This window comes from Equus przewalskii, chromosome 20, assembly GCF_037783145.1.
Source record: "Equus przewalskii isolate Varuska chromosome 20, EquPr2, whole genome shotgun sequence".
NCBI classification, from domain to species: domain Eukaryota; kingdom Metazoa; phylum Chordata; class Mammalia; order Perissodactyla; family Equidae; genus Equus; species Equus przewalskii.
In genome coordinates, this window is record NC_091850.1 from 10,957,355 (window position 1) to 10,984,764 (window position 27,410).

At 41.8% G+C, this 27,410-nt stretch overlaps 1 long non-coding RNA gene across 1 annotated transcript in view; it reads left to right on the forward strand.

Moving 5' to 3' along the window:
• LOC103564714 (uncharacterized) overlaps positions 1 to 19,674 on the forward strand; it is a 107,314-nt gene extending 87,640 nt beyond the window's left edge. Inside the window, exon 4 of the long non-coding RNA XR_011530559.1 lies at positions 18,631 to 19,674. This is a non-coding gene — a long non-coding RNA (uncharacterized lncRNA). The remainder of the gene's footprint in view (positions 1 to 18,630) is intronic.
• The last annotated feature ends 7,736 nt before the right edge of the window (positions 19,675 to 27,410 follow it).

Sequence of the window (27,410 nt, forward strand, 5' to 3'; positions counted from 1 at the left end):
TTCTTAGAAGGCCCTGCTGGACTTCCCCTATTACATCTGTTTAGCCATAACTGGGTCCCATGGCAATTTCTAGCTGCAAAAGGAAATTGGGATGTTTAGTATCTGGCAAAATGGAACAAGATTGTGATGAATACGTGCATTGCTATTGATTTATTGCTCAGTGGCGTTGCTTCTAATTTGCTGCTATTATAAGTACTTTTAATGAACACCTTTGTAACTCAAGTTATTTGTCCCATTTTAGGATATTTCCTTAGGATAGATTTCAAGAGGTAGACTTACCAGATTGAAACAAAGTAGAATTATTTTTAAGCCTTTTCATAAACATTGCCAAGTTTGTTTACCAAAAAGTGACTGCAGCAGCTATGAGAACATGCCTCACAGTCCTCTGAACGCAGAGAGTGTAGTTGACCAATGGCCTATCCCAGGCCTGTGGGCTGCTCCTGGCCAATGATCTGGTGAGGCAGGGACACTCAAGCAGGCCTATTCCCGGGAGACACAGGACTCTTCTGATGGCTGCCATTGGCTGGAAGACTCCCCCATTGCTTTTCTGACTCTTCCTTAGGCTGCCAGGCAGTCCAGGATGCTGACGTCAGCCTTCCCTCTCTTCCTGTGGTCAGATGGCATCGTGGTCTGATGGCTCTCAATCTTCCTTGCTCTCTCTCCGTTGTCTCACACCGACATTTCCCCTAGTAAAATTCTTGTATGTGTAATCCAGTCTTGGCATCTGCTTCTCTAAAGACCCTGACAAACACAGTTGTATTTGTTTCTACTTACTTTTCCAAATAATCTATGAGAGTGAGTATTTTGCTTCATCTCTGTCAGCATTTGATCGTTTCAAAACTTTTGTTACTTTGAAAAATGAAGAGAAGCATCTTACTTTAACTTGTATTTTTTAATAGTGAAGTTTTACATTTTTGTCACATGTTTTTCAGCCATCTGGAGAATCTGTAAATTGTTCTTAGGAGTCCACAGACACATAGCACTCACTTTGCAACAGGCACCTTTTGAGAGGAGTGGTCCCCACTGGCTCTTCCCAATGGTATGGCCCGCACTCCATCAGCAGAGTTCAGTGGGGTGGTGTGATCAGCTGCTACACCCTCAGAGCAGTGACCATGACTGCAGAGGAGCTCCAGGCTGAGGGACACGAAGATAACCCAGTCAGTTCCTCTCTGTGAAGTATCAAGAGCTAATCGTGTGTTCCAGCACGTGGTCCCCATGACCTCACATCTCCTGTGGGAAGGGGAGGAGGCCGGCATTTAGAGAGCACCCACCACGTGCTAGGTATTTCCCTACTCTCATTTCATTTTATGTTGGATGTATGATTTGCAATATTTTACTGATGAGGAAATTATGTTCAGAGAGTTGCCTAAGTCATACTTAAAGGCAAAAATCAGGTTTGAAGTTGCCCGCATTCTTTCACTAAATCAAACTTCTGAGACTCCTCTGGCCTGAAGTGTTTTGCCTCGCTCATACGGTTTTTCCACACTCTGCATTGCACTGCAGAGCTGTTTGCTCACCTGGATTGTAAGTTCATATCCTCAGTAAATATTCAGTAATAAATCACGTGGATGGTGGCTTGGGTTGACTTTCCAGAATTTGAGTCAGCCTGAAGAATTGACCATAACACCATCCTAAAAGTGGACACCGTGTTTAAAGGGGAGACATGTAGCATTCATTTATCAACCCCATTTAAAGTATCTTTTGAAATGCAATTTAAAAGCAATCCTCTGTCTCAAAAAAACAACCAACCAGAGAGAAAGAAAGCAAAAACACACCCCTGAAAATCCTTATACAAAGCGTGACCATTTATTTTTAAGTAAAATATTACACTATTCAACTCCAAAACCAAAGGATTTCGAGGATAAAGGAATCATGTTTTTCTTTGCAGAACCTCAGTTATTTTCAGGGCCATGAAAAGACCCAGGAGCTTGGTCTCATCTCCCCCCACTGTGGGTCTCTGAGGGCTCCAAGTTCCCATCTCCCCCTTGGTACCATGTGACGAGTTAATAAGGAGAAAATATTACTGCATTCTTAGCTTGCACGTCCCTAATAAAGCCCATATTTTAAAGCAGTTACGGAACTTTGCACAGAATCCAGGTTTAAAGGCAAATTAAATACATAAAAAACGAAGCCCGACAGCAAAGTTTAGTTACCTGAGAAACAACAACTAAATCTCTCTCTTCAGTCAGGAGCATAAGATAAATACTTCAAAAAATTCACTCTGCTTTTGCTTTCAATTTTACTTTAGGCCTTATTAAATAATACCTCTGGCAGGAAGTGTACATGTATAATTTAAAGCTATCCTGATCAGAATGTGCTGTAATAACTTGACTAGGTAAAAAATTTGTCTTTTTGTTACTGTAATGAAGCTTATCTTGCTGTCAGTTTCACGGAGGGATTGAGGTTACAGAGCGTTGCCGTGTCACTCTTTCTTGAGTACAGGGGATCAAAGTCAGGGATGGCAGCAACCTCAAGACTTGTGCAGCCCATGGATGTCCCTCCTCTACGCGAGTCCGCATCCAGCTGCAGCTGCTCTTAGCTGGGTGACAGGTGGCCTCCACGCTTTGCTTCATCACCAGTCCTCCTTGAAATTTTTCTTACTCCTCCTTCCTTTTCCCCTCCACTGATGTGTTGTTGCTGAGAGCTGCCATCTTTCTTCGACTTCCTCTCTGCTTTTGTCTTACCCTGTCCAATAACCTACCTCACCTGTTACCTTGGGTCCCATCTCCTGAGCATCGTCTTCAGCTTCTGTCCCTCTTCTTTGGGGGTTCCATTCCTCGTTGGTTCCCATTGTCACAACATCTGTAATGAAAGACTCAGGAAAGGATAAAAGATGTCTGGTTTCCTTTTGAAACTTGGTGAATCTTATTTTCTGTGTAAAAGAATTGTGTATCATTTATTACCTTAGTGTGACTTTGTGAGCATTTAAGTTAGCTAAGAGAGAGGCGATATAAAAAACTGTGAATCCTAAAGGCTCCTACCTCTGCTACTGGCCCAGGTCCTCTTCTTAGTATTTGACTAAAGTTCTTCTTTCCAAATCACATGGGTGGCATTTTCCTCTTTGGGGATTTTTCAAAAGGGAAAGCAATCATCTCAATCACTGTCATTCAAACAGGATGAGATCTGAGCACGGTTGTTATAAGTCATGCCAGCTGGCCGAGCAAATGTAGTTGGCGTGCTGCACAAGCACGATGTGTGGATTGTGATCATAACACAACTTATTTTTCCCCCCTCCTACTGCTTCTTTAAACTTTGTTCTGTGGGGAATAATCTTCCCCCAGTCATGGGTGGAAACTACCAAACCCATGATTTTTCTGCTCACTCTCAAGTAATAGAAATCCTGGAGTTACTTTAAGTCACAACTAGAGATGTGCTTTACAATTGGAATGCCCTGGCTAGTGATCCAAACTCCAATCCTACTGATGGTTTCCCCCCATAGACCTGTTTCTTCCTGAAAGTCCTGAGTGGGCGTGGTCCTTCAGTTCCCCATCACCTTCCAGTATCGGGCCCCACTCCTTTCTCCTAGAAGAGGAAGCTCAGGAAGAGAGGAGAGCACACTGGCATAGCAAAGTTCTTACTTGACTGGAGGGCTCCTGGACTGTGTGGCCTGGCAGATGATTAGGCCTGCAGATCCCTTTCTCTCCTTTGTGAGCTCTGCAGAGGTGGCCCTCCTGGGTGTTTCTCTTCCAGTTCTCTGTACTTGGGAAGAAGCATCTGTCTTTCGGGTGATTTCCTGTGACTCTTTTCCTTAATTTGGGGCATTAGGTGGTAAGTCTCTGGCCTCTTCCTGAGGTCTCTTAACAACTCCAGTTGACTCTATAACCCTATGCAGGCTCTTTTTCATCTGGCTACTTGCAGTCTGTGGGGAACCATCACTCATTCTGAGCCCAGACAAACTCTGGGAGATCAGCCTCATCCCATGCCTGAAAGCCTTTCCTGGGACCTCCAGGGAAGCAGTTGGTCAGTCAGCCCTTCTGGCCTCTAAATTTCCCTGGGGGGAAGGGAACCAGGTGTCAGACTCCAGTCCATAGTTCACATTAGCTTTATCAGACTCAGGCACCCATCCTCAGTGTCACCCAATGCAGAGAACACATTTTAAAGCTCTCTGAGAGGTACCCTTGAGGCCTTTCTCAATTAGCTGAGACTCACAGTAAGATAACTTCTCTCTTCAAAGTCTTTTTATCAAACTCTTTAATCCCTTTCTCCTACCCCCTTCAATGTCTGTGATTTCATTGATGGGTCTTGTATTAGTTAGGATTCTCCAGAGAAACAAAATCAATAGGCTGTATTAGGATACACACAGACACAGTCACAGACACAGACACAGACACAGACACACACACACACACAGAGTCTAGGATGCTGACACCAACCTTCCTTCCCTTCACTTGAGGTCAGACTGCGTTGTGGTCCGACAGCTCTCAGCCTTCCTTGCTCTCTCTCCAGTTTCTCTCACACCAACATTTCCCCTAAGAAAATTCTTGTATGTTTAATCCAGTCTCGGCATCTGCTTCTCTAAAGACCCAGACAAACAGTTATATTTGTTTCTACTTAGTCCCCCAGGTAATCTATGAGCATGAGTATTTTGCTTCATCTTTGTCAGCATTTGATAGTTTCAAAAAATCTTTGCTTCTCTGAAAAATGCAGAGGGTGTGAGGAAGAAAAGCTTCAGATCCCACTGTGGGAGATGAGGTGGGTAGTCTGCATTTCAGATGGGAAACTAGAATCCATTTTTCCTTTGGGACTTTATTATAAATGCTGCCCAGGTTCTAATTTATTTATTGTTAGCACGGATTCAGGTACATTATGGCTAAGTGGGATTGTGTGGGCTGATTTGTGGTTGTAACTACCTGGATGATATTATTTCAGGAAAAAGCATTTGAAATTCCAAACAGTTGGCTCCTAACTATGTATATACACACATGCTAAGCTGGAGTGGCCTGTATTTATGTTTAGTCTATAAATGTGGTAGAATATAAAACATAGGGAAGTAATAACTCAATATCATAACAAACTAAAGGAAAAAAAGGAAGTGTGATCATTGAGAGAATTCTTAGCAGCAATTTCATATGCCAGTGAATTTCTATCTGTTTAAGCTGAGAGGCATTTTGTTCAAGCAAAATCTTACATAGACCCAGAGTGTAAAACAGATAAAAAGCAATGCTGCTCTGGCTTCAGCAGAGACGGAGGTGGGAGCTGATGTATTCAGTCCATGCTGCCTGCACTCTAGCTGTAGAAGAGCTCCATGGAAACTCTGGGTCTACAGAACACAGTTTGAAAACACCGTTGTATACCACTCTATGACTTGGGCTCCTAAGTAAATCCAACAGTCACGCTCAAACATATCCAGGTGCAAGAATACCTAGATGTCATAGGAGTATTGCGGGCATGACCGAGAAAGGGTGATATTTTAAACGTGTCATAACTAATCTGTGAATTCTTGCTAAATCAGATGCCATATGTGCTGGTCCTTGCTCTCATGGCCTTTAGACTCATTTATTGCTCTTCGCTGCTCACTTTTGTTGCTCAGGAGGTGAATCCTTGCAGGTTCTTGTGACAAGTGGTTCCTGTTGGGTTTGGCCAATGGAAGGCCAGAGCGGGAGATTGCGGGCAGAGAGAGAAGGAGAAGGCGGGGTATTTCTCCTTCCTGTTCCCCCAGCCCAGCCCTCTCACTCCCCCCATCTCCCACCCATACCCTCCCCATTTCCAGTGAGGTCTGTGGCAGGAAGCATGCCTCCTCTGTGGCTCCAACTTTCCTGGACTGGTCTGCCATGACTCTAGCCTCCACTGATAGCAGGTAGCAAAAATCTAAAAAACATTTATGAGAGAAAAATCTTAAAACTGAGAAAATTTTGTCCATTTTCTTAGGATTTTTTCCCCTGAGAATTGCAAAGGGGAAAAAACATCATTTTTCTATTTTTACCAGTGGAATATCCATTTCCCAAAGAGACACAGTTTGAAAATCATGGCATCACCAAAGCCAATTTAATATTTTGGTTTTAAGAGTCTTTGGACTGTAAGACAAGACAGTGTTGAGGATTGTTTCAGTTGGAATTTGGGGCTATCTTGAACCCCTCCCTATGACAGCAGTGGTCTGGAGAGGGGCCCCAGGAATAAGTGATCCCACAGGACTGCTGTGCTCTCCCAGCATTTCCCTACCCAGGAAACACAGCACCTGATGCTTCCCTGAAGTGCTTACAGTCTTAGAATATTCCATCTTTACTTTTTCCCTAGTTTATGTATGGGATCTATATTAATTTGATCTCTTGATTCTGGAAAGGGCAGGCACTAAAATGCCAACACATTCAGTTTAATATCTCAAGACGCTGAGAACTTTTAAGGAGAAGCTAGGAAGGGGTCAGCTTTCCTGGGCAAACAGGTGTGAATGAAAGGGAAAGATCACAGCCACCAGAGGAGGAAGGATTTTTTCCTCTTCCAGACAGAATCCTTATTCTGAATGTTACTGAGAAGGTGACTGGAAAGGCCATATGCCAGTTCCCTGATTTCCACATGGGCATCATGCCATTGATAAAATCTAAGATTCCGTGAAATGGACTTCTCTTTGTCTTCTTTGAAGTTAACTCAGGACCTCAAAGGCTCACAGCTACTGAGCAGGCAGTCCTGGCCTCGGCATTAGGAGGTTCTGTAAATTTTCAGACCTATTCTTAGGACTAAACTTCATCCTGTTTGTATTTAACTGGTGAGAGTTAGAGGAAAAATTCTCTTAATTTTGGTGAGAAAGACCAAATCGAAACTACTGGTGTCATTCTTGCCAGCCCAGTGCTGCCCTAATCTAGGTAATAAAACCTTTCAGTCTGTGGCCCAATCCCTAAACCAGGAGGCCCAGCTTGGGCTAAACGAGGCACCTTTCCTTCACCAGCACAAAAGTGTGGAATCTGGAGTGACCCTGTGGATCTGGGGGTTGGGGGTGCCCACCTAGCCGCAGCCCACCACCTGTCCTAGGCCTGGCTCCTGGTGGAGTTCAGCTCCTGCCCTGAGTTCAGCTTTTTGTCCAGGGCTGGCCTTGCCGAGCCTTGCCTGCCCTCTCTCCCTGATTGGCTGAGGTCCTGCTTCAATCAGATGAACACATCTTCTGCTTGTTCTCAAAGTAAGATGCTGCTGTGCACCTGGAAGCCAGTGTACACTGTTGACCGGAGATGCCTGCTTGCTAGGTTCCAATCCACAACTCAGATTCTGTGGGTATCAGTTCTTCCTGGAACATTGGAATGTGGACATTAGGCTCCCCTTCTGGGGACACACACTATAACCTATCGGTTCTCTCTTCGCCCCGGTCTCCATCACAGCTTCTCCCCTCCAGACGGACGTTAGGTTCCCAATCTAATGCCACCTCATTCCTGACAACTGAGCCTCGATATCCAGGCAGCCAGAAAGAGATGTAATATCCAACTTGATTTGCACTGGTATAAATTTATATATGCAAATACAGTGAGTGTATATGCATATATGTGTGTGTATTTTAAAAATGAAAATACCTTAATTTTTCCTGATAGAATGAGATTAGTGTAAAAAATTCGAACACAGAGAATGTGAAAGTTCCACCTACCACAAGTCGCCCCTTGGATTGATAATGTCAACAGTTTATATTGATATAATTCTCCCAGACCTTTATGATGTAAGTATAAACTCAAATATATCAATTATAATATATCTAAATATATGTAAGTAAATATATATATAATATATATTTAAAACAGAAATTAGATTGCATTTTTCTGTAACCTGCTTTTCACTTCAACTTTATCATTTACTGTTGAACATCATCCTGCCCTCATTTTGAATCTGGACTTGCTTTGGCTCAACTCAAAGGCAGTCTGTGATTTAAGTATGAAAGAATAATTCTTCCTCTCTTTTTATAGTCTTTTGAGGAGGTATGTTTGTTAAATTATTTATCGTGATAGGTTTTACAGAAATAGATGTTTTTTATTGAGACCATCAAAACTCTCAGTGCCTTAATGATTCTGTTGATTAAGTGGAAAACACATGAAGGCATGTCAACCTGTCAAGCAAAAGAAAATGCTCTCTCTCCCTAATGTAAATGGATTGCACAGAGGCCTGATTGCCCACTGCGTCAAGTCACGGGCTTTCATGCTCTACAGGCCAGGTAAGTCTTACTTTGCCCAGTTCTTGTGGAATGTTGAACTTTTAAGATGAAGAACCAAATTTTAAAACTGTCATAAATCTGAGTCTGGCTTTCAGAAGGCACGAATGCTATTTTTAGCGTGTCTGGATTGCATCCCTTTGGTAGTTGATGATGACTGCACAGTAAGAATGAAAAATGAAACTTCTGGAGATTGGAGAGCCAAGGAGATTGAAAATAACACCCAGACAGTGCAGCCTTTGGGTCACTAATTTGAATTCAGCTCAGATCAGTGATGGCTACAAACTGTTCTGTCTGATGGCAGTGAGCCTTGCAGAAAATACATTGCTCATCCTTAGCCCCGCTAATTATGTCTCTAGGCTGGTCGGAGCCAAGTTTGCCAGTTTTAGATAGTAATCCCCTAGAGGGCAGGGACCATATCTGCATAATGCACTTTTCATGCCTTCACTCAGGTGAGTGTTGATTAGGGGTTTTGATTAGGGAGATGAAGGAAGGCTCCATCTGAGGGGAGCTGGCTGGTGTGAAATTGTGGCTACCAAGCACTCCTGTGAAATATGAGCATGACATCCCTTCCAGTTTGCTCTGGGTGGCCTTGGAAGTAGTTTAGTCCCACACAATGACAAATAGTCTCCTTTTATAGTCCTGTCAGCAAACACTGCAGCTCAGACTTTGAAATTTAAAGACACGTCTCTTTCCTTCTTTTCTGATTTGAACACATCTCTTGGGGTCCAGCTGAGCACTCACCTTTTCCACTGTCTTCCTTGATCACTTCAGCATACCTTGATCATAACACGTTATTATGAATTCCATTTGTTTTGCTTGTTAAATATTATCCTTCACTGATATTGATCTCCTCGTGAATGTGCCCTATCTCCCTATGTAGAGGCAACCTTTCTGAGGGTTAAGATCATATCCTATATCTTTTTGTAACTGCTCCAGCTACTAGGACAGTGTTTGCAATAGTAGGTGTTAGTTGTAGATTTTATTAATAGTGTCATTAAAAAATTGAACAAGGGGCCGGCCCAGTGGCGCAGCAGTTAAGTTCGCACGTTCTGCCTCTTGGTGGCCCGGGATTCACCGATTCAGATCCCAGGCTCGGACATGGCACCGCTTGACATGCCATGTTGTGTCAGGTGTCCCACATGTAAAGTAGAGGAAGATGGGCACATGGATGTTAGCTCAGAGCCAGGCTTCCTCAGCAAAAAGAGGAGGACTGGCAGTAGTTAGCTCAGGGCTAATCTTCCTTAAAAAAGAAAAAAAAAAAAAAGAACAAAAATCCTCCTTAAAAGTTTGCATGGTCTTTTGTGTAAACTGTAATGGTGTGAATTATGTTTCTTTTCTGACTTGTTCAATATCACATTACTGATGCTATGGAGGTGGTGCTCTTATGGTCATGCAGGCTATACACTGCACAACTCCAGAGGGAACTATTCACATAGGCATTGGCTGTGGTGTTTGCCTCTGATGGCTCTGAATAAAGGGGGTCAAAGAGTGACAGCACTAGTGCTTAAAATAAAACGTATGTTAGTGAAACCAGCAAACAGCCATTGATGATTAAGTATCTAGGTACTAAAGTTTTTTTTCATTTTTGCAATTACTGATTATAGCTTTTAGCTGTTTAACCCACCCATTGTTAACTGTGCTGTTTAGGCAGTATGCTCTCTGACTCCCACTAGGCTCCTATAGATAATCTCCCTGGAGCCTGGGTCACTATGGTAATGGGTGTGTGAGCTGTTTTTCAGGAATTAGAACCCCTTGTCCACTTCAGGCTGGTTGAGACCACCAACTCATCAACCAGGCCCGCAGACGTCCAATAGGAGACCTTTTGACGTCAAAAGGCTAAAAACTCCACCCTCAGATCATGCTAATGCCGCCATTTTGTGAACATGGGTCCTATGAGGAGGCATGGAGTCTGACTACGCTTGCGTAGATCGTCAATTACCTCACCTCTCCTCACCTCCAATCACCTCTCTCCACATTTCAGACCACCTTGCCCCCTATCCCATAAATATCTGAGTCCCTGTTTTCGGGGAAGTGAATTTGAGGCTCATGCTCTCGCTTTCTCACTTGGCTGCTTTGTGAGTAAACCCTCTCTCTGCTGCAATCTCGTCGTCTCAGTGTTTGGCTTTCAGGGCTGCAGGCAAAAATGAACCTGGTTCGGTAACTTTAGCAACTGCAACAGGCTAGGCAGGTAAGAATAAGTTACTAAAGGGTGAATCCTAACACACTTGTTTTGGGACCAAAAGCAGATGATAGGGGTAACAGTTTTCAAGTGAGTGTTTCCAGTCTTTGCACCTCACTTTGTCCATCCCAGAGGGAATTTCTTTTTTCCCTTGGAGCCTCAATTTATTCTGCATAGAGTTTGACTTTTGTCAATCCAGCTTTTGGGCTTTTGCAGAACCAGGAGATTCTATTGAGACAGATAGGATTAGAGAGAAGGGAGGACAAAGCAAGGAAAAACAACCCAGGATGCTGATTGATGGGCATGGCGGGGAAGTTGAGAGAGTGAGAAGCTCTAGACCACGGTAGGTGGAGAGAGGAGCGCACAGGAAGTGCTGCAGAGGGTGGACGAATGGCCTCCCTTTAACGCTTACGTGTCAAGACAGGCGAGGTGCTGCTGTCATTGCAAAGTTGCAAACAACTAAATTTCTTTGGCTTAACACAGCAAAAGTTCATTTCTTACTTGAAGTCTGGTGCAGGTCCTGGGGACTCAGCTGGGCAGGAGTCCTCCATGTGGTGACTTGGTGGCCCCAGCTGCTTTGATCGTACGAGTCTGTTGTCATAAGAATGGCAGGGGAGGAGAGGCTATGGAGGCCTCACAACCATTCTTCCAAGTTTTAGCCAGGAAGAGACTTTTGCTTGAAGCCCATGACCTGGCCCTGGCCCCGTGGCCTGCCTGACGGCAGGGACCTGGGAAGCAGTGTTCCGTGAGGCTGGAAGGTGCGAACTTATGTAGGTGTGCTCTGCTAATATCCCTCACAGGCGCTTCAGAGGCAGGAGAAAGGACTGGAACTGCTTTCACTTTTGGTGGCTGGACAGTATCTCTTATAGGCGGTACCTCTGAGACCGGGCCACAAAGGGCCTTGGAATTTATCTGGCTTCTACAGAAAAAGTCAACTGTATGTAATAAATCTTCCTCAGGAGTTTCGGAAAAACACAATAAAGTAGTTGTTATCCTGCTAAGTATTGTAAGAACTTTTGGAATTTTTTGTTTGCTTGCTCTCTTTTCTTTCCTTTAGTGAGAAAATACTCACAAACGCAATTACTCCCATGACTTATTCAGCGGAAGTTTTAAATTTGGTTTTATTTCCTTTGCTTCCTTGATATTCACTTTATTAGGCATCTTAAAATGGAGAAAAGGTTATAAATTCCCTTCAGTGTCATTAAAAAGAAGCCTGTCTAGAATGACATAAACGTGATGGTCATTCATGATTCCTTTGAGCTTCATGACTCTTTCAAGAAAATAAAAAGTCTCTATCACGAATCCATAGGAGGAACGAAGCTGCATGATGTGCCTAACATGATTGTTAACAAGTTATTTCAGGAGAAGACAAAAGAATGTAAAAGTCACACAATTTTTTGAAAAATAGCGTGATAAATTAGGAAACAATTTTAGATCTTTCTACAATTTTCTCAACAGGAACAACTACATTCTAGGAGAGATCACTTGATTATTTGTGTCTTGACAACATTGCAACAATTTCAACAGGTGGTACGTACCATTAACAACAACAACAGAAACCTGGTTGCCGTCAATGAAAGTGAGAGCAGGCACGATTGAACACTTCAGTACGCAATTACATTTTCTGCATAATTAGTCAGAAATTGAGCATCCAAACATAGACGCATGCGTAATTAATTACGACATTTAAAATCATGCTAGTTGTGACACTTCGTTCTTCGTTTCCTGCAAATCAAATTACTGAAGTTTTCATTTCATTTCAAAATAATTTTCCATGCTTTATTTTTTTTAAATTTCACCTGAGCTATAGGGTTGATTACAACATAAATAACTGATGCAGGAAGGTAAATACCAGTGAGGGAAGCCTGGAGAGGGATGATAGCTGAGATATAAGATTGCAGAGGAGTAGAAGAACCCACTGTGAGGCTGGAGGGGAAGTTGAGGCTGGGCTGGCGGAAACCTTTTCACCATGTTCGTGGTTGGGTTATCTTGGCCGAGAAAACATATCACATCAAGAGAAATAACACAGATGAAGAAAGTCTACTGATTAAGAGATCTGGCGATGAAGCTAACACTGCCATCTTTTAAAACACGTTCAGCTGAAGTATTCTGTCATCCAATGAATATTTTATTTTTAGCGAAGTTAGATCGTGTGGGTTCCAGACTGTGTCTCTTTTGTAACAGAGTCCATTGATTGTTTGAGAAAAGTTGAGATATGTTGCCTGGACATGCATGCTGTCCATATTATTGCCTTTTATCCAACACTGTGTGATGATATCTCAATAGCTAAGCCTATTGCAAGGGCTTTTCTTGGGTGGCAGGTGACTTTCCGGCGAGATGAGTCATGAAAGCTGAGCGATTTACACGTGTGAGGCTTCTCCGTACACAGACTCCAGGCCGCTGCTTCTTGACCTTTCCCATTAAGTATCCCTAATTGCGTGGACACTGAATTGTTATTTCTGGGAGCCTGGGGCCATATTCTAAACTCATGCCCTCAGAAAATAGGAAAATTCCTTACATTTTAAATGTTAGAAATTCATGTGAATTTTTTTTTTATAATATGTTTTAACAGAAACCGTAACACTTTAAATCATAAACTGTGGGCCAACATAAAAATGTTTTTCTATGTGACTCAGTGGTAAATGAGTGAGATTCTTCTCCAATGAGTCTCTCCACTGGGTAGAACTCAGATGAGCGATGGAGACCTCGCACAGCACATCAGTGTTGGTGTCCAGGCAATTTCTCTTCTCTTAATATTTCAAGAGCCCAGACTTATAAACACCTGCAGACTCTTCAGAGTTTTATAAGCTGCGTTGACACTACCAGAGAGGAGGTTCAGGGCATTTTCATGCAACTGTTGGTGAAATCTCACTGATTATATCTTCTCACTGAGCGCTGGTTGAGTCGCTCCTGTGATGGGGCTGGCTGAAAGCATCTGACCCAATTTCACCACTTTGTTGAAAACAGTGAGATGATCAAGAGGCAGCCCCTTTGGGGCGAGGCATTCTTGGTGAATATGGTGTCTACTGTTATAGTTGGACTGTGTAATGGTTTTGATCCATTTTACTGCTCCCACAGTATTGCTCATCACAGATTTGAAGCTCTTTGGATGTGCGTCTGTGTATCTCCCCGCCTCCCCCAGTCAATAGCAGGTTCTGTTAAAAATCGCGTTGTCTAGTTGGAAGTTTCTTCACCAGGTAGAATGATGTGAATATCATTAAGCACTTTGGAAATCAGCACAGGGCTTCTTCGTTATAGATATAAGAAGTGAAAAACACTCTCAGGGCAAAATCCTTTATCTCCACGCTTTCTTTGAACTGTAAGGTAAAAAGAACTGTGTTATCTTCAGTTAGTCAGTTACCTAAACGTATGTTTGGATCACATTACCCTGTGTGAAAAAATGGTGGTCTTTGATGGGGTATCTTTTCTAAATGTCCCTTTCTCCCCCTAGGCTCATTCAGTCATTTCTATGGTACCAGAATCTCCAATCCGTTCTCTTATTTTGGGCTTAATAGGAGCAGGAACGACGAGTCCACCTCTACTTTGGCTCAGAGGAAACTTTGCAAATGATTCTCTTCTGTTCTGTTGCCACCTTCGTCAGCGGCAAGTTTTCCCTCCTCATCCTCGACCATACTTCTGGTGTCTGGGTCTCCCACCTCCAAATCCGAAGGATTCCCAGGATTCTCGCAGGATTGTCTTCAATCACTGGGTCAGCTTGCTTTGACACCCTTCCACTCCTCTCTCCGGTCCTCAAGACATGCAGAACGCCCATTTTGTCTTTCCCACTTTGAGGAATTCTGGGAGTCCTCCTTCCTTTTCACTTTAAATTTATCCTTTGCTTACTGCTCTTCCCTCCAACCCTTCCTCCATCTAGCCTATAAATGGAAGGGATTTTTATGTATAGGCTTCTTTTAGTCCCATTCTCAGGCTAGAAACTTCTTTGAGTTTTGTTTTTCCTCCCATTCTGGCTAGAAGAAGGAAAAGAAACAGCCTGGAGTATTGTCAAGAAAGTGGAGGGGACTAGAACCTACACGCAGATTAAGATTTCAAGATATAATTCTGCTACAGTAGAGCTTTGCCTCAAATTTCTTCTATTAATTTTAAGGTGACTTTGAAACTGACTTTGAAGGAAGCCTCAAGCAAATCTTTGTTTGAAAATGCTTTTCTTTTCTTTTTTTTATTGCAGTCATAATAGTTTACACACTATGAAATTTCAGTTGTATGTTATTATTTGTCCATCACCATGTAAGTGCTCCCCTTCACCCTTTGTGCCCACCCCCAGTCCCCTTCCCCCTGGTAACCACTGAACTGTTCTCTTTGTCTGTGTGTTTGTTTATCTTCCACATATAAGTGACATTATATGGTATTTGTCTTTATCTGGTTTGTTTCACTTAACATAATACCCTCAAGGTCCATCCATGTTGTTGCAAATGGGATGATTTTCTCCTTTTTTATGGCTGAGTAGTGTTCCAAATTGAATATATATACCACAACTTCTTTATCCCATCATCAGTCGATGGGCACTTAGGTTGCTTCCACATCTTGGCTATCGTGAATAATGCTGCAGTGAACATAGGGGTGCATAAGTCTCTTTGAATTGTTGATTTCAAGTTCTTTGGATAGATACCCAGTAGTGGGAGATCTGGGTCATATGATATTTCTATCTTTAAATTTTTGAGAAATCTCCATACAGTTTTCCATAGTGGCTGCGCCAGTTTGCATTCCCACCAGCGGTGTATGAGGGTTCCTTTTTGTCCACATCCTCTCCAACACTTGTTATTTTTTGTCTTGGTGGTTATAGTCATTCTAACAGGTGTAAGGTGATATCTAAGCATAGTTTTGATTTGCATTTCCCTGATGATTAGTGATGTTAAACATCTTTTCATGTGCTTTTCTTTTTTTTTGGTGAGGAAGACTGACCCTGAGCTAACATCTATTGCCAATCTTCCTCTTTTTGCTTGAGGAAGATTGTTGCTGAGCTAACATCTGTGCCATACTCCCTCTATTTTGCATGTGGGATGCTGCACCAGCATAGCTTGATGAGTGATGCACAGGTCTGTGCCCAGGATCCGAACTGGTGAACCCTCGGCCACTGCTAAAGCTGAACATGCAAACTCAACCACTGTGCCACCGGGCCAGCCCTGAAAATGCTTTTCTTGATCTCATCATTAGCCCATCCTTTTCTTTAGCTGTAGCCTCTCTCAATATCCCTGAACTCAGATGAACAAAGTTTGGAAATCTCTGGAGGTTTTCAGGGCTCCTTGGGGCTCTGAAAAAATGATCCTTGATTCTTTCTTTGGAGTAGGAAGAACACTGCTTTTTCTTGGCCTCGGTTAGTTTTCTGGAAGGAACAGCTATGTGGCTGCTCCTTATGCTACAGAGTATCAGTTTCCCTGGACTTAGTGTGAAAATATAGGCCACTTCTCTTCTCTAAGTCAGAGGTCCTGTATTGACAAGGTGATTTTAAAACTGCGAATTGGGAGGAAAATTTTTCAGGAGAAGAAAGATAGGGAGGAAAGCTTCTGAGTCACAGTTAGCCAAAGAGTACCGCTCTGAGAGCTGCTCTCAAGCCTCCTGACTGGAGGCAGCTCGGCGGTGGGCTTTTGCATCTCCGAAGCTGGGACCATGGATGTCTGGATCTGGACAAGGGCCTGGTGCCATCAAGGTTTCCCTTTGATAATAAGAGTCCTTCACACTCTGTTGATTCAAATCAGAGGGATCTACATCTGTTTTCACATCTCACTGATTACTTTGTATATGGCACTGCATGTTCATTTAGGCTCAAAATTGCATCCATATATTTCCGGCTTTCCATGATCTCTTTTGCTCCATTTGCTCTTGTGAAATATTTCCAATTATTTGGGTGCCCAATTGTTCGTGAAGTGGTCGCTCAGTTTGTGCCAAAAAGGCATTTTTAGAAAAAAAGATTAATCACCATCATGATGTTATATGCTGATTTCAAAAAGACCTACCATTTAAGCTCATTGAGAGATTAAATGATTTCCCTCTTCCCAAACTTTGAAATAATCTTTCTTGCAAATCTTTTAGTGATTTTTCTTTTGTAGTTGAAGTGTTAGCTGTTGTGTCGCGACAAGAGTGTCTCGTGTCAGTTCAGCCTGCACTCGGGGATCTTGGATGGAGCCATGACACCCAGGGACAACCAAACCTTTAGTTCATAGGCCAAGTGACCCAAGTGGCATGGTAAGCGTCCTTTGGCGATGGTGGCATCAACCAGAATTGAGGCGGCCATTCCAGGCTGAGGATCTGGAAACATCTTTTTCGCCTCCAGTTATAGTCTTCTGACATCCTACTTTTCCTTATATAGAAAACAAAGCTACCTGAAAAGAACCTGTGCGCCCTCATTGTCTTAAAGGAAACTGTGGTCAGATTCATTCTAGCTGATGTGTAGGATCCATGGTTAGAGGATTAGCTTTTTGGTATAAAAACTTGTTTATTTTAATCATTTGGGGTAGAAATATTTTTGAAAATGTATTACAGATTTTTAGTAGACATACGTTAGTGGCCGCTTAACTCACTAACATTTCTCCTGTCTTTGGACATTATTAGTATTATTAGTTATTACTGCATAACAAATTACTCCAAAACTTCAAGGCTTAAAATAACGGACATTTGTTATCTCACAGTTTCCGTGAGTCAGGAATGCAGGCATGCTTAGCAGGTGTCTGTGGCTCAGGTCGCTCATGAAGTTGCAGTCAAGCTGTCAGTGGGTCTCATCTGAAAGTTTGACTAGGATGGGGGTGGAGATTCACTGCCAAGGTCATTTATGTGGCTATTGGTAGATCTTGGTCCCTTGTCCCATGGGACTTTTTGTAGGGCTGCCTCATAATGAGGCACAAGGTAGACCCAAGGCAAGTGACTCAAGAGATCACACATGCCTAAGACGAAAGCCGAAGTCTTTGTATAATCTAATTTTGGAAGGGACATCACTTTTTTCTATTCTAATCATTAGAAGTGAGTCAGTAAGTCCAGCCCACACTCAAGAGGAGGGGATCACACAGGGTGCGATCTAGCAGTCTGTGCATGCTAGCAGTCTACCAACCACAGGCCCTTGGGAACCTTGTCTATTTTGCTTGCTTATTGGTTGATTGATTGGAGCGGGGGTGGAGAAAACTCTCTCTCCTGGGAACTTGAGGGAAACCTAGGAAGAGTTAGCCAGCCTCTGCGTATGTCTAGTCCTGAAATAGAAGCCTTAGGAGATGCACCCTCTCTCTTGCCTGGGGAGGGAGCTGGTCTGTTCAGACTATGAAGTACATGTGCAGAGAAGCAGAGACAAGACGCGGGCAGACAGTGTTCTCCGGCTTCCCACCTGTTCTTCTGCCTTTGGGTTTCATGAAACACCTCTGTAGCCTTTTAATTAATGCTTCCTCTGACTCCCCCAGGAGCTTCTCAACTTAGTCTTGTTGGTTCAGATACTTGCACACAGAGAGTCCTTCTCTGTCATCTGAAATAGAATATAGTAAACAGCATTTATTTTTTATCATTATGACATTAATTTTGCCGATATTCGGTGAATGCATACTTTGTGCAAAGCACTGTCCTGGACAGTGGGAGAATGATGGTGAACAAGATGGGCAAGACCCCTGCCCTCATGGATCCCACTGTCTAGCCCAATTTTTCTTAAACTCTGATGAAATGAGAACCTTAAGATTTATTGAGCTATGTGAAGCCATTTTCCATTCTTTTGTGCTTTTTTTTTTTTTTTAAGATTTGGTCTCCATATTTTATGCTTTCCTTGTTGATATCTGTTAGTTGTGGGTTTTCTTTTCTTTGTCTTTTGGTGTTATTTTATTGTGGACCTAGATAGGAGGCATTCAACATTGTCAGAACTATGTGTCAAGTAAGAGTAAATAGTTTATAGATGAGGGTCTAGAGAGTTCTTTTATGAGAGTTGTCTACACACCTTAGTTTATCTATTTTGGTGCTTGCTAGCCTTTCTTGCCCGCTTCCTTGTTTTCACTTATATCCTGGATAAGTCAGGTTGCTTTTAAAAGAGTCACAATGAGAGGTCATGTGCTTATTTCATCAACCTGTAAAAGCTCAAAATATTTGGAAGGTATATAATCACTGAGAAGTTTCAAGCTGGCTAGTATCCCACCCAACGAATGGGAAATTGAATTCCTGTTCAGCAAATATTCACTCTCTTCCCACTCCTCCGTGGGGTGCAGTTAACGTCCTTACTTCAGTAACTTTGCATTTGGCCGCGTGATTTGCTTTGGTCAATGAAATTTGACTGGATGTAATGCAAGTAAAGGCTTTAAAGGTGCGTGTGAGGTTTGACTTGTCTTCTTGCATTCTTGTGCTTGTACAGAGAAGAACATGCCCCAGATGTTCATGGCCTCTTCTGCCTGGACCCCAGATTGAAACATATGGAGCAGACACAAACCCACCCTGAACCCTGGAACCACGCCACCTAATTCTCCGCAGAAGCAGAGCCACTCCAGCTGATCTGCGACCCTTACATGAGAAAAGTACACTGCATGAGCCTTTGAGTTTTGGGTCGTTTGTTACACAACACGATTGCAGCGATAGCTGTCTACTACATTGGTTGAATTCAGAGGGGCAAAATGATAAGAGTATTCTAGTAGACAGAATAATGACCCCCCAAAGATCTCCGTGTTCTAATCCTGGAACCTGTGAATGATGCCTTCCAAGGCAAAAGGGACTTTGCAGCTGTGACTAAGTTGAGGATCTTGAGATGAGTGGGTCACCCTGGTGGGTCCAATGTAACCTCCAAGGGTCTTTATAAGAGGAAGGCAGGAGAGGCAGAGTAAGAGAAGGAGATGTGACAACAGAAGCAGAGGTCAGGGTGATGAGGCCATGAGGCAAAAGATGAGGGCAGGCTCTAGAAGCCGTGAAAGGAGAGCTTTTAGAAGGAAAGCAGCGTGACCAACATCTTGATTTTAGTTCTGTGAGATCTGTTTCAGACTTCTGACCTCTAGCACTGGAAGACAATAAAGTTGTATTGCTTTAAGCCACTAAGTTGTGGTAACGGTTACAGCAGCAATGAGACTAATACAAATATATTAAGATTAAAAGGATAATTGCTATTGCTCTCCCTGTTAAAGGAAAATATTTATATTTAAAATAATACACTATGAAATCATCCTACTAATGCATTTAGAAAGTATCCTTTCCTGGAGTCAATCACCTCAGTGTATTTCCATTAACTTTTCACTTAATGTGATTGAAGAATCAAGATGGTAGCATTATCTTTTAAGTAGATTATAATCATCCTATGGAAGAATAAATGTGTAATACATAAATACTTCACAATTCATATTAACTGCATAGGGGTGAGGGTGGGGTAAAGCTTGTCCAAATTAATAAAATATTAAAAATATTAAGTACTTTATGAGAAATACAGATTTATTACTTTTAAGTAATGCAAGTGACTAAAATTACATTAATGAAGAGCTAGTAGATGTTGCTAGCTATTGACGCTTTAAAAATATACCTGCATATATCCTACGCACAGAGACTTGGGTTCAAAAAGGACAAAAGGGGTAAGAGGTTGGAGAATCTGTTTTTTATATCTATTACTATTATCTATTATTTATAATTTGCAAATATACTAAAGTATGGAATAGTTCTTAACTTTTGGGAGATTACATACTCTCGCTAAGATTTAATGATTATTATCATTTTGCTATATTTACTTTATGTGTTTTAAAAACTTTTTTTTTATTGAGTTATTGATAGGTTACAATCTTGTGAAATTTCAGCTGTACATTAATGTTTGTCAGTCATGTTGTAGGTGCACCACTTCACCCTTTGTGCCCACCCCCCACCCCACCTTTCCCCTGGTATACACTAAACTGTTCTTAGTCCATAATTTTAAATTCCTCATATGAGTGGAGTCATACACAGATTATCTTTCTCTCGCTGGCTTATTTCGCTTAACATAATTCTCTCAAGGTCCATCCATGTTATTGCAAATGGAATGATTTTGTTCTGTTTTGCAGCTGAGTAGTATTCCATTGTATATCTGTACCACATCTTCTTTATCCATTCGTCTGTTGATGGGCACTTAGGTTGCTTCCACGTCTTGGCTATTGTAAACAGAGCTGCAATGAACATTGGGGTACATAGGACTTTTGGGACTGCTGACTTCAAGCTCTTTGGATAAATACCCAGTAGTGGGATGGCTGGTAGTTCTATTTTTAATTTTTTGAGGAATTTCCATACTGTTTTCCATAGTGGCTGCACCAGTTTGCATTCCCACCAGCAGTGTATGAGGGTTCCTTTTTCTCGGCAACCTCTCCAACATTTGTTGCTATTAGTTTTAGATATTTTTGTCATTCTAACGGGTGTAAGGTGATATCTTAGTGTAGTTTTGATTTGCATTTCCCTGATGATCAGCGATGATGAGCATCTTTTCATGTGCCTATTGGCCATCAGTATATCTTCTTTGGAGAAATGTCTGTTCATGTCTCCAGCCCATTATTTGATTGGGTTGTTTGATGTTTTGTTGTTGAGTTGCGAGAGTTCTTTATATATTATGGATATTAAGCCTTTGTCAGATATATGACTTGCAAATATTTTTTCCCAGTTAGTGGGTTGTTTTTTTGTTTCAATCCTGTTTTCATTTGCCTTGAAGAAGCTCTTTAATCTGATGAAGTCCCATTTGTTTATTCTTTCTATTGTTTCCCTTCTCTGAGAAGGCATGGTGTCCGAAAAGATCCTTTTAATACTGATGTCAAAGAGTGTACTGCCTACGTTTTCTTCCAGAAGGCTTATGGTTTCAGGTCTCACCTTTAGGTCTTTAATCCATTTTGAGTTTATTTTGGTGAATGGTGAAAAAGAATGGTCAATTTTCATTCTTTTACATGTGGCTTTCCAGTTTTCCCAGCACCATTTGTTGAAAAGACTTTCTTTTCTCCATTGTATGCCCTCAGCTCCTTTGTCAAAGATAAGCTGTCCATAGATGTGTGGTTTTATTTCTGGGCTTTCAATTCTGTTCCATTGATCTGTGCACCTGTTTTTGTATCAGTACCATGCTGTTTTGATTACTGTAGCTTTGTAGTATGTTTTGAAGTCAGGGATTGTGATGCCTCCCGTTTTGTTCTTTTTTCTCAGGATTGCTTTAGAAATTCGGGGTCTTTTGTTGCCCCATATGAATTTTAGAATTCTTTGTTCTAATTCTGTAAGAATGTCATTGGGATTCTGATTGGGATGGCATTGAATCTGTAGATTGCTTTAGGTAGAATGGACATTTTAACTATGTTTATTCTTCCAATCCATATACATGGAATGTCTTTCCATCTCCTTATGTCGTCATCCAATTCTCTCAGAAAGGCCTTGCAATTTTCATTATATAGGTCCTTCACTTCCTTAGTTAAGTTTACCCCAAGGTATTTTATTCTTTTTGTTGCGATTGTGAATGGTATTGTATTCTTGAGTTCTTTTTCTGTTGGTTCATTACTGGAGTATAGAAATCCTACTGATTTATGCAAATTGATTTTATACCCTGCAACTTTGCTGTAGTTGTTGATTACTTCTAACAGTTTTCCAATAGATTCTTTGGGGTTTTCTATATATAAGATCATGTCGTCTGCAAACAGCGAGAGTTTCACTTCTTCCCTCCCTATTTGGATTCCTTTTATTCCTTTTTCTTGCCTGATTGTTCTGGCCAGGACCTCCAGTACTATGTTAAATAAGAGTGCTGATAGAGGGCATCCTCGTCTCGTTCCTGTTTTCAGGGGGATGGGGTTCAGTTTTTGCCCATTGAGTATGATGTTGGCTATGGGTTTGTCGTATATGGCCTTTATTATGTTGAGGTAGTTTCCTTCTATGCCCATTTTGTTCAGAGTTTTTATCATAAATGGCTGTTGGATCTTGTCAAATGCCTTCTCTGCATCTATTGAGATGATCATGTGGTTTTTATTCCTCAGTTTGTTGATGTGGTGTATCACGTTGATTGATTTGCAGATGTTGAACCATCCCTGTGTCCGTGGTATGAATCCCACCTGATCCTGATGTATGATCCTTTTGATGAATTGCTGAATTCTGGTTGCCAAAATTTTGTTTAGAATTTTTGCATCTATGTTCATCAGTGATATTGGCCTGTAGTTCTCTTTTTTCATGGTGTCCTTGTCAGGTTTTGGTATCAGCGTGATGTTGGCCTCATAGAATGTGTTAGGAAGTGTTCCATCTTCCCTAATTTTTTGGAATAGCTTGAAAAGGATAGGTATTAAATCCTCTCTGAAAGTTTGGTAGAATTCCCCAGGAAAGCCATCTGGTCCTGGGGTTTTATTCTTTGGGATGTTTTGGATTGCTGTTTCAATCTCTTTCCTTGTGATTGGTCTGTTCAAATTGTCTGCCTCTTCTTGAGTGAGCTTTAGGAGATTGTAGGAGTCCAAGAATTTATCCATTTCCTCTAGGTTATCCATTCTGTTGGCATATAGTTTTTCATAGTATTCTCTTATAATCTGTTGTATTTCTGCAGAGTCTGTTATTATTTCTCCTCGCTCATTTCTGATTTTGTTTATTTGAGCTTTCTCTCTTTTTTTCTTTGTAAGTCTGGCTAGTGGTTTGTCAATTTTATTTATCTTCTCAAAAAACCAGCTCTTTGTCTCATTGGTCCTTTCTACTGCCTTTTTCGTTTCAATAGTATTTATTTCTGCTCTGATTTTTATTATTTCTCTCCTTCTGCTGACTTTCAGCTTCATTTGTTCTTTTTTCTCTAGTTCAGTTAGGTGTGCTTTAAGGTTGCTTATTTGGGATTTTTCTTGTTTGTTAAGATGTGCCTGTATTGCGATGAATTTTCCTCTTAATACAGCTTTTGCTGTATCCCATATGAGTTGGTATGGCATGCTATCATTTTCATTTGTTTCCAGGTATTTTTTTATTTCTTCTTTAATTTCTTCAATGATCCATTGCTTGTTCAGTAGTGTGTTGTTTAGTCTCCACATCTTTGTGCCTTTCTCAGCTTTTTTCTTGTAATTAATTTCTAGCCTTATAGCACTATGATCTGAGAAGATGCTTGTTATTATTTCAATTTTTTTTTAATTTGTAGAGGCTTGCCTTGTTTCCCAACATATGGTCTATCCTAGAGAATGTTCCATGTGCACTTGAGAAGAATGTGTATTCAGCTCTTTCAGGGTGGAGTGATCTATATATGTCTATTAAGTCCAATTGTTTTAGTTTTTCATTTAGCTCCACTATTTCCTTGTTGATTTTCTGTCTGGATGATCTGTCCATTGATGTGAGTGGGGTGTTGAGGTCCCCTACTATTATTGTGTTGTTTTTAACATTTTCCTTTAGGTCTGTTAATAGTTGCTTTATGAATCTTGGTGCTCCTGTGTTGGGTGCATAGATATTTATAAGCGTTATTTCTTCTTGATGAAGTGTCCCTTTGATCATTATATATTGTCCCTCTGTGTCTCTCTTTACCTGTCTTATTTTGAAATCCACTTGGTCTGATATGAAAATTGCAACACCTGCCTTTTTTTCCTTGCTGTTTGCTTGAAGTATTGTCCTCCACCCCTTCACCCTGAGTCTGTGTTTGTCCTTGGGGCTGAGGTGTGTTTCCTGGAGGCAACAAATTGTTGGATCTTGTTCTTTAATCCATTTTGCCACTCTGTGTCTTTTTATTGGAGAGTTCAATCCGTTTACATTGAGAGTGATTATTGATGCATGTGGACTTAATGCTGTTAATCTGTCACTCGTTATCTTGTTTTCCTGCGTTTCTTTTCCTGTGTGCTTTAGACTACCCATTTAATACTGCAATGTCTTATGCTGGGTTTCTTAGATTTTTCCTTATTTATGATTTGTGACTCTGTTCTGTACTTTATTTTAGTGTCTACCTTGAAGTTTGTATTTAGAATCTCGTGTATAATATAGTCTATTCTCTGGTGGTCTCTTACCTACTTGACCAATACTGATTTAGACCCTTTGCTCTTCCCCTCCTAAATAATTATTTTCATTTTTTATTCCAACTCGTCTTATTCATTTGTAGTTAGAGTGCTAAGATCGTCCTTGTTTTGGTAGTTTCCTTACCTTTACCCTAATGCTATAGTTGAATATTTGCTATCCTGTTCTGGTTCTATCCATTGGTCTCCCTAGTCTGTGGATTGCGTCCCCTTTCTCCCTTTTTTCTTTTTTCAAGTATGAGAGCCTTCTTGAGGATTTCTTGTAATGGAGGGCTTTAAGTTACAAATTCCCTTAACTTTTGTTTGTCTGGAAAAGATTTAATTTCTCCCTCATATCTGAAGGGAATTCTTGCTGGATAGAGTATTCTTGGCTCAAGGTTTTTATCCTTTAAAGCTTTGAATATATCACTCCATTCTCTCCTAGCTTGTAGGGTTTCTGTAGAGAAATCTGCTGACAGTCTGATAGGGGCTCCTTTATAGGTTATTCTCTTTTTTTCCTTACTTCCCTGAGTATTCTCTCCTTATCATTCCTATTTGCCAACTTTACTACTATGTGCCTTGGGGTAGCTCTTTTTACATTGACAAATCTAGGAGATCTAAAACCCTCCTCTACACACATTTCTCCATTGATCCCTAGATTTGGGAAGTTCTCTTCAATAATTTCGTTAAGCACACTTTCTGCTCCATTTTCCTTTTCCATATTCTCGGGAATTCCTATGATCCTTATGTTCTTACTCCTCATTGAATCCATTATCTCTCGGAGATTTTCCTCATTTTTTTAAATTCTTAGTTCTCTTTCTTCCTCTGTCTGGCGCCATTCAGCCTGTCTATCCTTGATTATGCTAATTTTCTCCTCTATGTTGTCTACATGGGCATTCAGGGAATCTGTATTCTGTTTTATCTGGTCCATTGTGTTTTTCATCTCAAGTAATTCTGTTTGATTCTTCTTTATGATTTCAATCTCTTTTGTGAAGTAACTCCAGAACTCGGCTTGTTTCTCTATCTTTCTCTCTACCTCATTGAGTTTTTTGATTATAGCTGCTCTGAATTCATTATCACTTAGTTTACCTAATTCCAAGTCCTCAGGACTTAATTCTGTGTTTTTATTGTTTTCCTTCTGGTCTGGGGCTTTTATAAATTGCTGGATGGTAGAGGAGTGGTTTTTTCTCATGGTGGTAGAATTCAGTTGCAGTTACAGCCTGTCGCCACTAGATGGGTGTCGAGAGCGGCGTGTTGTGAGCTCTCCGCCTTGGGGCAAGATGGCTGCGCCCACTGGCTTTGCTGGGGGGGAGGGGCCGTTACTCACATGCGCTGGTCTGGGTTCAGACCAGTTATGTTCTCTGGTCTCCCAAGGCCCTTGATTTATGGGGTCCCTGCGGACGGAAGCTTTCCCCCCGTCAGCGGGTCTCCACTGAATCAGCGGCTGGAGTCCTGGATGATCCCCCTGTCGCGTGGCCCCTCCCCCGCTCCCTCCCGACCTGCGCCGCAGCGATCGCAGACTCTAGGGGAGGGAGCGATGTTCTCTCCTACCCTTCCAGCACCTCGGAAGGTGTAAGCAAAGTTTATGATCTCCGCCTTCCTGGTATGGTAGGTCTCTAATGAGCTGGCATTATTTTTGTTCTCTGAAATTCAGTTCTTCCAATCTTTTGTTGTATTTTGGAGGGGAGAGAATCCCGGGTCAGCTCACCCCGCCATTTTGCTCCACCCCCTCTCTTAAAAACTTTTTATCATGACAAATTTCAAACATAAAAGTAGAGAACATAGTGCATGAACTCGTATGTCCCAATGGCAAGTTTTTTCCACAATCACCAACTTGTGCCAAGCTTGTTTCACCAGTACTATCTCCCACTCTCTCATCTCTACAACTTGTTTAAAAGCAAGCTGCAGATATATCTTTTCTAAACAAATATTTCAGTCTGCATTGTGAAATGGTAGAGAAGTCTTTTAAAAAAACATAACCACAATGACAGCATCACACCTAATAAAACTAACAATTTTTTAATATGTTCACAGAACCAGTTCAGATTTTGTATAATCTGTATACACATTTTTCGTTTTTTGCTGAGGAAGATTCGCCCTGAGTTAACATCTGTTGCCAGTCTTCTATTTTGTATGTGAGCTGCTGCCACAGCATGACCACTGATGAGTGGTGTAGGTCTGCACCGGGGAACCAAACTGGGGCCACTGGAGCGGGGTGTGCCAAACTTAACCACTAGGCCACTGGGGCTAGCCTGTTTAACCTGTATTTTTAATAAACTCCACAGGAGATTTCTTTCTTGTCCGTGACTGTGAATCACTGCTTTGAGCACTATTTTACAAGATGATATTATGGAGGTACAAAAGAAGTTTTGGAGGTTTGAAGATGCTCAAATTCAGTTTGTTCTTTGAACAATTTCATATGTAGATATTGACTGCTTATTGATATTTAATTATTTAATGGATCAGTTATTAAATGCTAACCAGATCCTATGGGAAGGTAGAGAAAAGAGGAGAGGCATGGTTTCTGATCTACAGGAGACTGGAAGGTGAAACAAGGCAAGGAGAATGGAACAGGAAGAGGACATAGCTGAGATGAGCAGATGACCATGGGAGCTGTCTTGGGCGGGCACCAGGAGGCAGGACACGCTCAGTTGCCAGGGGTGGGTGAGGCCTGGCATCCTGGATAGGTAGGACCAGCCAGCAGCATACAGAAACCGGGTCAGAGCCAGTCAGTGGTTCAGGAATCCAGGCTGTGAGGAGGCAGGGTGAGAAACTCCAGTGGAGACACTAGGAACATGACAAAGGCTAGCCAGGAGCAGGGCTCCGGCATCATGCCCTGCCAAAAGTGGTCTGAGCTCTTGGCCTTGGGTGCACATTCACACTAAATAGAGATAGAGTATGTATGTGAATTGTGTCTATCAGATGTACGTCTCCTGCCAAGGCACAGAGGGATCTCAGAGCGGGCTGAAAGTGGGATCCTTGCCTGGACCCCTGGCAGGAGAGGACACTATGGAGCTGAGGAAAAGGTCCTTCACCTGGTCATTACCAGAATGGATTGTAGGTATGCCTCCTCTTCCCAAGGTATTTCTGACCTGCTCTCTGGATGATTGTGCTCCTTTAGGGAGCACACAGAGGCAGCCACAGTGAAGAGCACCTGCTTTGTCTGCTCTCCCCCAGGCTCCAGCCCTCGTCGTGGCAGGCTCCCTGTTTCAGGGAATAAAAGGTGCCCACGTGACAA